General features: G+C 46.6%; 1 protein-coding gene across 1 annotated transcript in view; it reads left to right on the top strand.

The window, feature by feature from the left end:
- The first annotated feature begins 10,860 nt into the window (after positions 1-10,860).
- The window catches only part of DLK2 (delta like non-canonical Notch ligand 2), a 36,974-nt gene continuing 36,027 nt past the window's right edge, over positions 10,861-11,807 (top strand). The window contains exon 1 of the mRNA XM_063918769.1: positions 10,861-10,937. The gene's annotated coding sequence lies outside the window, so the exon portion shown is untranslated. The remainder of the gene's footprint in view (positions 10,938-11,807) is intronic.

Here is an 11,807-nt window from a genome sequence, read left to right as displayed (position 1 = left end):
TCCTACCCTGGTCAAAGCCAGAAAGGAGGTGACCGCACAACATTATCACCACATGTGGCGAAAATATGTTGCGTGGTGTGAGGCCAGGAAGGCCCCACGAAGAAATTTCAACTCGGTCGATTCCTGCATTTCCTGCAAACAGGAGTGTCTATGGGCCTCAAATTGGGGTCCATTAAGGTCCAAATTTCGGCCCTGTCGATTTTTCTTCCAGAAAGAATTGGCTTCAGTTCCTGAAGTCCAGAAGTTTGTCAAGGGAGTATTGCATATACAACCCCCTTTTGTGCCTCCAGTGGCACTGTGGGATCTCAACGTAGTTCTGGGATTCCTCAAAACACATTGGTTTAAAACCAGTCAAATCTGTGGATTTGAAGCATCTCACATGAAAAGTGAACATGCTCTTGGACCTGGCCTGGACCAGGCGAGTGTCAAATTGGTGGTTTTTTTCTCAAAAAAGCCCATATCTGTTTGTCCATTCGGACAGGGCAGAGCTGCGGACTCGTCCCCAGTTCTCTCCCTAAGGTGGTGTCAGTGTTTCACCTGAACCAGCTTATTGTGGTGTCTTGCGCCTACTAGGGACTTGGAGGACTCCAAGTTGCTAGATGTGGTCAGGGCCCTGAAAATATAGGTTCCAGGACGGCTGGAGTCAGGAAAACTGACTTGCTGTTATCCTGTATGCACCCAACAAACTGGGTGCTCTTGCTTTTAAGCAGACTTTTGCTAGTTGGATGTGTAATACAATTCAGCTTGCACATTCTGTGGCAGGCCTGCCACAGCCAAAATATGTAAATGCCCATTCCACAAGGAAGGTGGGCTCATCTTGGGCGGCTGCCCGAGGGGTCTCGGCTTTACAACTTTGCCGAGCGGCTATTTAGTCAGGGGAAAACACGTTTGTAAAATCCTACAAATTTGATACCCTGGCTAAGGAGGACCTGGAGTTCTCTCATTCGGTGCTGCAGAGTCATCCGCACTCTCCCGCCCGTTTGGGAGCTTTGGTATAATCCCCATGGTCCTTTCAGGAACCCCAGCATCCACTAGGACGATAGAGAAAATAAGAATTTACTTACCGATAATTCTATTTCTCGGAGTCCGTAGTGGATGCTGGGCGCCCATCCCAAGTGCGGATTATCTGCATTACTTGTACATAGTTACAAAAATCGGGTTATTATTTGTTGTGAGCCATCTTTTCAGAGGCTCCGCTGTTATCATACTGTTAACTGGGTTCAGATCACAGGTTGTACAGTGTGATTGGTGTGGCTGGTATGAGTCTTACCCGGGATTCATAAATCCTTCCTTATTGTGTACGCTCGTCCGGGCACAGTATCCTAACTGAGGCTTGGAGGAGGGTCATAGGGGGAGGAGCCAGTGCACACCACCTGATCCTAAAGCTTTACTTTTTGTGCCCTGTCTCCTGCGGAGCCGCTATTCCCCATGGTCCTTTCAGGAACCCCAGCATCCACTACGGACTCCGAGAAATAGAATTATCGGTAAGTAAATTCTTATTTTTAACTGCAAGTTTATTCTTTTCACATTATCTTGGTTGTACACATCTGTAAGAGGTACATCATGATCTAGTCCGCAATCAGCTAAAAATTGAGTTGCGTCGACATTTGAGGGTAAACATGCTCTCAGCAATATCTGCCAGTCTTTATTGTTGGGCTCTACAGTGTTACCTAAGTCTCTGATGTATTTTTGACTGGCAACTAAATCTTTTCTAGGGTCAGGAAATTCAGACACTATGGTCCTTAATTCCATTCGGGAAAATGGGGTGTACATGGCAATGTTCCTAATGGGAGTGGCTCCTGATGCGTCTGTTTTCCCATTTGGCACTGCTATTACTCTAACAGGTGTAATTCTAACAACCTCATTCTGTGTAGATTCTACAGGCTGTGGTGAAATAGTCTCAGCATAATGCATGGTGCCGTACTTACCAGTTGATACGACCTCACCTATCCCTCCGCTAGGGGCCTTTACTAATCTCGTGGGTGGAGCTGTGCCTACTGTGGTCTCTGCTATGGTGGCTGCTAGAGAGAGCGCTGAAATCGTTGCCGATTCGTCCTCTTGATCACACTCCTGAGGAAAGTTCAAAACAGGGTACAACTTGCACGGGTTAATACTTGCATGGGTTAATGGGTTAACATTATCATTAACATTTACACAGTTACTAAGTGATTTTGTGTTACACCTTAGTGCGTCTTTCTCCGCAATCAACTTCTCTCCTGGTATATATGGTGGCGGTGGGGCCGTGGCAATCAGTTTTCTGTTAGAGCCAGATCCCGCCGCCTGAGCCAAACCTCTCTGTATCTCACCTTCCTGTTGCCACAACTGTAAATAATCATAATGCTGGATTCGTCTCTTTGTTGATTTTATGAGACATATCCTCCTCCTTAAATTTTGTAACACTTCTGAGCTGAAGCTACCTACTCTTGGGAATTTCTCCCCGTCATGTACAGTCATTCTCTCCCATTCATCACATAAAGTTTCTGTGTGACTTCCATATTTCTCACACATTATATACCTGGCCGACCCAATTGGTCGGACCACTGAATCAACCCGAACCGAGGTTGATCGCCCCCTACCTGAACAAGTGGCCCCCATAGTTCGAAAGTGTTGCTTTATTTAGCCAACCCTTACGCAAAACCAAATGTCCACAATAGGCTGACGGTGGCGGTTTACCGAGTACCCCACTCACTCGCCCACGCCGACCAATACGACCTGATCACACCGATATGGTGCTGGCGTACTCGACCTAGGGCCCCTGCGACCTGAACCTCTATTTACTGGAACCTGCGAGGGTTATCCGAAGAACACTTACTCTTTCCAGTAACTATTGGTTGCTGGATAGTTCCTGAGTGAGCAGCAAACTTCCCTTAAAATAAAAAAATTACACAAATCACGTTAGAGTGTACAAATAGCGTTTGTGACCCCTTTACTCTAATGGTATTAGGTCAGATTACTAACTACTGCACACACTTACGTGCGGTCCAATCGTTCAGTACACAAACAACTAAGCTTATGTACGGAAAGACCAATGGAATCGAAACTTACGACTGCGAATTCCTTCAGCCAGAGCTTATATGGCCTATATGGGTGTTGCACCAACCCTTTTCGGTGTTGTGCCTGTGAACTGTATAGCGGACTTCCTTGTCGGCTGTACCTGGACCTCCTGGTCTGCTATGACCTCCTGGTCTTGTTACAGTATGACCTCCTGGTCTTGTTACAGTATGACCTCCTGGTCTGCTATACTCTAATGCTCAAAATTGTATATTTAACCAGAGATGCCTCCCTAGCCACCGTGCACGTCACTTACACGCATGTACCTCACGAGTACTCGACTTTTCTTGTGGTTCAACCTTTAAAAATTGTAAAAACACTCACTCATCACATGTACACTTTTGTTTCTATTTCTATTTCTGCGCAGAAATTTTTTCTTCAGATCAGGTGTGTTACCAATTAGGAGCAGGATCTGTTAATTAAATTTCGGATACCCAAAAATAGACTTGCGTTATTTCTCGCCTCGCGTTATTTATCGCTTTGCGTTAAAAATCAACTTATCGTGACTTGAGCTACGTGGGCGTAACCGGACGCTCCGTTGCGTAATATACGCTGCGTGCGTCGGCCTTTGGATTGCGTACGCAAGTCTTTGTTAGAGACACGTATACGCAAAGCAAAGATCCACCGTAACACAATTTATACTTTTATCAATGTAGATGATCCTTGATCATCTACCACACAACACACTGACTTCGCCTTATCTCCCAGGCAAAACTGTGTGTTTGTCTATCTTTTAACTATATTACCTTTACTCTTAAACTATGAAATAACGGCAAATCTCTTTTAGCACTTCTATCAACTATAAAACTGGCAGACAGGAGAGTGATATACGAAAATGAAAAAGAAAAAGAAATGCAGATATATATATGTGTGCGTGCGTGTGTACGCAAGACAGAAAAATAAACAGTTTTAAAAGGCACTAGCGTTTTGTTCTTACCTCCGGTTCCCGGATTCCTTCAGCACTCTTTACCTAAGCGAAGCAGACGCTTATCCTGTCAGCACTACGAGGGATACAACCTCCCGCCCTTTGCTGAGGGATAATGTCTGCTGATCTACCTAGTGCAGATATGTGAAGGACGGGCGAGCCGCCAATTGATAAAGCTAAATATTTATCGTATATAAAACACTTTAAGAGGTCTAAGAACACTGTACGCTATCTACGTAAGAAGTACCGTAAGGGTACGCAAGTTGTGTAGCGATCGCTCAACCGTAGTCGAGACGCTCAAGCGTCACGTTCGCTTACGGCCCAGTGATCACAGGCAGGCACGCTATTGGCTGCCGACTAACGTAATGATTCGCTATAGCGTAGCGTACGCTCGGGACCACGAGGAGATCACCAGCGGTGCAGACGCTTACAACGTTAAAACCTTTATATCTATACCTTTAACAATGAGATACACAGTATACCTTAGTGTAGAGACAGAGTGTAAGTGCAACCTGGTGTAACCTGATTAACTACAAAGCTGCTTGACCGTCACCGACGCTCAGAGAATACTTAACCCTATAAAGAATACACAGATACCTGGGCTTAGGGTCCAAAACCTATTATATGTATTATAACTATTATACTTGCAAAAGGAATCACAGTACAAATGATACACTACAATATAACATAAACCAACTAACCAGATAACTACACAGGAAATACAATACAATACAATACAATAAAGGGAAAATAAGAGAGAGATAGAGGAGGGAGAGAGAGAGATGGCTCACAGTAAGACAATATGATTACGGAGAAAACTTACGCACAAGGGGAAACGATCGCATGCGCCTCGATATCCAGCTCCCGATTATCAGCAATGAGAATCGTTGAAGAGAGTGAACTGGATACGGTCGGCCTGCCTATTTATGCCCCACACACAATACAATTCAATGGTCCCTACAATCTCATTGTTCATTGGACACAGGAATTCGGCTTCGCATTATAACAAAAGGTCATAGGTTGATTCATACAGGTGGGCTGTGACTATTTCCAACTGCTCAGGTGGGAGGGAAACTGGGTTTCCCGCCGCATGGGTAATAAAGTGCAAATAAAGTAAATGTTCATAAACTTCTTATGTCCATAACTATTCGCACGAGCGATTGATCTGCTTCAAACCAACACCGGAATATTTCTAATTAAATATTCTTCCGATGGATACTAAACACCACTGTATTACTCCTGTCTGACCCTTCGTATCAAACAAAGAGGGATTCCTCTGTTCATAAACATTCTATATTAACCAAACTTTCAGAATCTATCAAAGGGACCATGATCTACAAAATACATTATTAGTGAAAATATGTAATGATTGAGTCGCACGCTACGATCGCATAAACTCTACCGTAAATACGCATACCATGCGCCTGCGGGTGCCCGCGACTGTGAGTATGCGCACGTACGGGAGAGCGTACGCATGCGCAGCACGGACCTGTGTGAGGTGCAAATATGGTAGTGTGCATAGAGATATTTTTCTGACTTTGACACGTCTCAGAAATTTCAGCACACAGTGGGCTCTCTCACAGGTGGATCCCTGGATCCTTCAAGTAGTATCTCAGGGGTACAGGCTGGAATTCGAGACGTCCCCCCCCCCCCCCCCCCCCCGCCGTTTTCTAAAATCTGCCTTACCAGCAACTCCCTCTGTCAGGGAGGCAGTGTTGGTGGCTATCCAGAAACTGTATTCACAGCAAGTGATTGTCAAGGTACCCCTCCTTCAGCAAGGAAAGGGTTACTATTCCACAATGGTTGTGGTACCGAAACCGGACGGTTCGGTGAGGCCCATCTTAAATTTAAAATCCTTGAACACTTATATCAAAAGGTTCAAGTTCAAGATGGAATCGCTCAGGGCGGTTATTGCGAGCCTGGACGAGGGGGATTACATGGTCTCCCTGGACATCAAGGATGCGTACCTACATGTCCCCATTTACCCCCCTCACCAGGAGTACCTCAGATTTGTGGTACAGGACTGTCACTATCAGTTCCAGACGCTGCCGTTTGGGTTATCCACGGCACCGAGGGTCTTTACCAAGGTAATGGCCGAAATGATGATACTCCTTCGCAAGAAGGGAGTTTTAATTATCCCGTACTTGGACGATCTCCTGATAAAGGCGAGGTCCAAGGAACAGTTGGTAGTGGGGGTAGCACTTTCTCGGGAAGTGCTACAACAGCACGGCTGGATTCTCAATATTCCAAAGTCACAGCTGGTCCCGACGACACGTCTTCTGTTCCTGGGAATGATTCTGGACACAGACCAGAAAAAAGTGTTTCTTCCAGTGGAAAAAGCCGAGGAGTTGTCATCTCTAGTCAGAGACCTCCTAAAACCGGGACAGGTGTCGGTACATCAATGCACACGAGTCCTGGGAAAAATGGTAGTTTCGTACGAAGCAATTCCATTCGGAAGGTTCCACGCAAGGACTTTCCAGTGGGACCTGTTGGACAAATGGTCCGGGTCCCATCTCCAGATGCAACAGCGGATAACCCTGTCGGCAAGGACCAGGGTGTCGCTGCTGTGGTGGCTGCAGAGGGCTCATCTACTAGAGGGCCGCAGATTCGGAATACAGGACTGGGTCCTGGTGACCACGGATTCCAGCCTTCGGGGCTGGGGGGCAGTCACACAGGGAAGAAATTTCCAAGGACTGTGGTCAAATCAGGAGATTTCGCTTCACATAAATATTCTGGAGTTAAGGGCCATTTACAATGCCCTAAGCCACGCAAGGCCCCTGCTTCAGAACCAGCCGGTACTGATCCAATCAGACAACATCACGGCGGTCGCCCATGTAAACAGACAGGGCGGCACAAGAAGCAGGAGGGCAATGGCAGAAGCCACAAGGATTCTCCGATGGGCGGAAAATCATGTGTTGGCACTGACAGCAGTGTTCATTCCGGGAGTGGACAACTGGGAAGCAGGCTTCCTCAGCAGGCACGACCTCCACCCGGGAGAATGGGGACTTCATCCAGAAGTCTTCCAAATACTGGTAAACCGGTGGGAAAGACCACAGGTGGAATTGCGCCAGGTCAAGGGACCCTCAGGCGATCGCTGTGGACGCTCTAGTAACACAGTGGGTGTACCAGTCGGTTTATGTGTTTCCTCCTCTGCCTCTCATTCCCAAGGTAATACGAAGGCGAGGAGTGAAAACTATACTCGTGGTTCCGGATTGGCCAAGAAGAGCTTGGTACCCGGAACTTCAAGAGATGCTTTCAGAGGACCCTTGGCCTCTGCCACTCAGACAGGACCTGCTGCAGCAGGGGCCCTGTCTGTTCCAAGACTTACCGCGGCTGCGTTTGACGGCATGGCGGTTGAACACCGGATCCTGAAGGAAAAGGGCATTCCGGAGGAAGTCATCCCTACCCTGATCAAAGCCAGGAAGGATGTCACCGCAAAACATTATCACCGCATTGGCGAAAATATGTTGCTTGGTGTGAGGCCAGGAAGGCCTCAACGGAGGAATTTCAACTGGGGCGATTCCTGCATTTCCTACAAGCAGGGGTGACGTTGGGCCTCAAATTGGGGTCCATTAAGGTCCAGATTTCGGCCCTGTAGATTTTCTTCCAGAAAGAACTGGCTTCCCTGCCTGAAGTTCAGACTTTTGTCAAGGGAGTTCTGCATATTCAGCCTCCTTTTGTGCCCCCAGTGGCACCTTGGGATCTCAATGTGGTTTTGGAGTTCCTGAAATCACATTGGTTTGAACCACTTAAGACTGTGGATGTGAAATATCTCACGTGGAAAGTGGTCATGCTGTTGGCCCTGGCTTCGGCCAGGCGTGTGTCAGAATTGGCGGCTTTGTCCTATAAAAGCCCTTATCTGATTTTCCATATGGATAGGGCAGAATTGAGTTTCTCCCGAAGGTGGTATCAGCGTTTCACTTGAACCAGCCTATTGTGGTGCCTGCGGCTGCTGGGAACTTGGAGGATTCCAAGTTACTGGACGTAGTCAGGGCCCTGAAAATTTATGTTTCCAGGACGGCTGGAGTCAGGAAAACTGACTCGCTGTTTATCCTGTATGCACCCAACAAACTGGGTGTTCCTGCTTCTAAGCAGACTATCGCGCGCTGGATTTGTAGCACTATTCAGCTGGCGCATTCTGCGGTGGGACTACCGCAGCCTAAATCTGTAAAAGCCCATTCCACAAGGAAGGTGGGCTCATCTTGGGCGGCTGCCCGAGGGGTCTCGGCTTTACAACTTTGCCGAGCTGCTACTTGGTCAGGGGCAAACACGTTTGCAAAATTCTTCAAATTTGATACCCTGGCTGAGGAGGACCTGGAGTTCTCTCATTCGGTGTTGCAGAGTCGTCCGCACTCTCCCGCCCGTTTGGGAGCTTTGGTATAATCCCCATGGTCCTTACGGAGTTCCCAGCATCCACTAGGACGTCAGAGAAAATAAGAATTTACTCACCGGTAATTCTATTTCTCGTAGTCCGTAGTGGATGCTGGGCGCCCATCCCAAGTGCGGATTGTCTGCAATACTTGTAAATAGTTATTGTTACACAAATCGGGTTATTATTGCGAGCCATCTGTTCAGAGGCTCCTTTTGTTATCATACTGTTAACCGGGGTTCCTATCACGAGTTATACGTGTGATTGGTGTGGCTGGTATGAGTCTTACCCGGGATTCAAAATCCTTCCTTATTGTGTCAGCTCTTCCGGGCACAGTGTCCTAACTGAGGCTTGGAGGAGGGTCATAGGGGGAGGAGCCAGTGCACACCAGATAGTCCTAAATCTTTCTTTAGATGTGCCCAGTCTCCTGCGGAGCCGTCTATTCCCATGGTCCTTACGGAGTTCCCAGCATCCACTACGGACTACGAGAAATAGAATTACTGGTGAGTAAATTCTTATTATTTGGCCTACATTTGAAACTCAATGAAAACATACAAGCTCAGCCTGTGAAGGAACCCCAAAAATCATGGGGAGAACATACAAACTCAAGTCAGATAGCACCCAGGGAAATCATACACTAATTCAAAGAGAACACACTCAACTCGGAAGAAACACACAAATACAGGAAGAACATACAAATTCCACTCATCACCCAGAATAAACGTGCAAAGACGGGGAGAACATCCAGACTCCACACAGATAGCCCCAGGAGAAAACACACACAAACAAGGAGAGAACAACTACACTCCACCCAGGTGAAGGCCACACAAACATGAGAAGAACATACAAATTCCACTCAAATAGCACCTAAAGGTAACCCACAAAATCACAGAGCGAACAACCAAACTCCATACAGATAGCATCTGCAGTAAACTTGCACAAACACGGGGAAAACATACAAACTCCACTCAGGCAGCACCCGGAGACATCTTGCACAAACACATGAAGAACAAGCAAACTCCACACAGTACCTGGAGAAAACACACAAACATTGGAGAGAACGTACAAACTCCACACTGATAGCACCCAGAGGAAACCTATGCTAACAATGGAAGAACATTAAGACTACACACAGATAGCACTGAGGTGAAACCCACAGAACTATAGATAAAACATAAAGCGCCATATCTATAGTATGCATTGGAAACTTACACAAAAACAAGGAGAGAACATCGGGGGTCATTCCGAGTTGACAACTCGCTAGCTAGTTTTAGCAGCCGTGCAAACGCTATGCCGCCGCCCACTGGGGAGTGTATTTTAGCTTAGCAGAAGTGCGAACGCTTGTGCAGCCGAGCTCTGCAAAAACAGTTTGTGCAGTTTCTGAGTAGCTCTGAACCTACTCAGCGCTTGCAATCACTTCAGCCTATTCGTGTCCGGATTTGACGTCATACACCCGCCCAGCGAACACCCAGCCACGCCTGCGTTTTTTCAGACACGCCTGCGTTTTTGCAAACACTCCCTGAAAACGGTCAGTTGACACCCAGAAACGCCCACTTCCTGTCAATCGTCTTGCGGCCGTCAGTGCGACTGAAAACTTTGCTAGAACCTGTGCACAACCACAACGGCCTTTGTACCCGTACGACGCGCGTGCCCATTGCGGTGCATACGCATGGCAGAAATGCCGATTTTTAGCCTGATCGCTGCGCTGCAAACAACGGCAGCTAGTGATCAACTCGGAATGACCCCCATAGCTAGACCTATGTAGGAAACCCATACAAACACAGAGAAACATATCCTTTCCACAAATAGCATCCATGTTGGTTTTCAGTAGAGTCTGTGAGACAGTACAATAAGCTCTGTGTGTGGTTGCAGAGCTCTGCGTGATAATTTGATGCTGTGTAAATAAAGGATTATATTAATTATGGAGATGAAGGGACAGAAAATATGATATCTGTCAGGTCACTTGGTTTAGAAAAGGTAGATGTTTGTGAATTTCATTGGAGGAGGTTATAGCTGAAAAAGTCAGTAAAACTGTGAATTGTTATAATCAGGATGACAAACCTGGAACTGGATTTATTGCATTACTGTTCACCCTACTACAGTGTGATTTACATAAAGACCCTTTTTTCTGGGGCGGATCCAAAACAAAATGTCAGGGGGAGGGGGGGGGGCACGTGCCATGGTGCCCCCCCCCCCCCCCCCCTCTGAATCCGCCTATGCCTTTTTCCATGCATTCGACCCCTCATTCAAAGACCCAATGTTGAATGGAGGAGTTCCTGAAAACATCCTCAGATACTTGGTGTACTGCTTGATCTCACAGCACTGACATCTTGGATACGATTCCCACATGTCCCTATCTGTGTTTAGTTTGTATGTTCTCCCAATGTGGCTTTCTTCTGGGTACTCGTTTTCCTCTAAAAACACACTGGTAGGTTAATTGGCTTCTTTCAAGAAATGAACCCTATTTTGTATGTGTGCATGTGGTAATAGTAATCATTATAATAATAATTTTATTTACAGAAATTGCTCTTTCTCCAGTAGAACTCAAGGTCAGGAATATAGATTATGAGCTCCACTGGGGCAGCGACGGACGTGAGTAGCCAAATATTCTGTGCTTATTTGTGTGTGTTGTATAAATAACTTAATAAATAAATATTGCTTATCAAAAGACCTTAATAAGCCTTATCATAATATAAAATCTGAGTACAGATCCCCTAGGATAATGGTGATGTAGTTTCAGGAACAATAGTTGACCTTTTAGAAACTTTAGTAGTTGTTACAGTCATTTCCGTTCTCTTTGCAATCTTATTATACGTTTATTGTTCTCTTATGTCTATGTTATAAGGCCCTAACTCTGCGTGTTTCATCTTTGCTTCTATTTAGCTTTTCCTATATTTAAAAAAAAAACAAGGTGTTAAATATCACGAAACGTCTGTGTACCGTGGCTCTGGGGGATTAAACGTCCAGTTATGTGTCACAGCTGAGGGCAGCTGCTCCCTCATCCCCGACTGATCCTGACATCAGGTATACACAAGGTCAAGTGCCAGCTGAGTACCCACATACTGTAAGTGACCTGCGGCCAGCTCAGGGGTCACGCCAGCTGATGGGACCTTTGGGTCTGCGTGTGGCTTTTAACCCTTCACAGCACAACAGTCGTCACCGGAGCCGGCTGAGATACTATAGAACACACACACTACCGAGGATTGCTGCCCGCTCTGTGGGTGCTGGGGGTACATGAGCAGTCCCAACTTTTGTGCTGACGCTACCCTTGTCTGTGTGTGTCCTATGGAGGGGCACCCCCAATCATTTTGTAAAAGCTGTCTCCGAAATAAGAACATGATCTAGTACAAAGGGCAGCATGCAGGTCCGGTCTAGTCGGAGCACTGTGTGCGAGAAGGTTTTGTTGGAGAGGTGCCAGAGCAGATATCTGGTGGCAGGTGTGGCAACCCTTGCCCGTAAACT

The sequence above is a fragment of the Pseudophryne corroboree genome, chromosome 4 (genome assembly GCF_028390025.1).
Source record: "Pseudophryne corroboree isolate aPseCor3 chromosome 4, aPseCor3.hap2, whole genome shotgun sequence".
NCBI classification, from domain to species: domain Eukaryota; kingdom Metazoa; phylum Chordata; class Amphibia; order Anura; family Myobatrachidae; genus Pseudophryne; species Pseudophryne corroboree.
The sequence above is the reverse complement of the archived record's forward strand: the minus strand, read 5'-3'. Positions and strand labels throughout refer to the sequence as shown.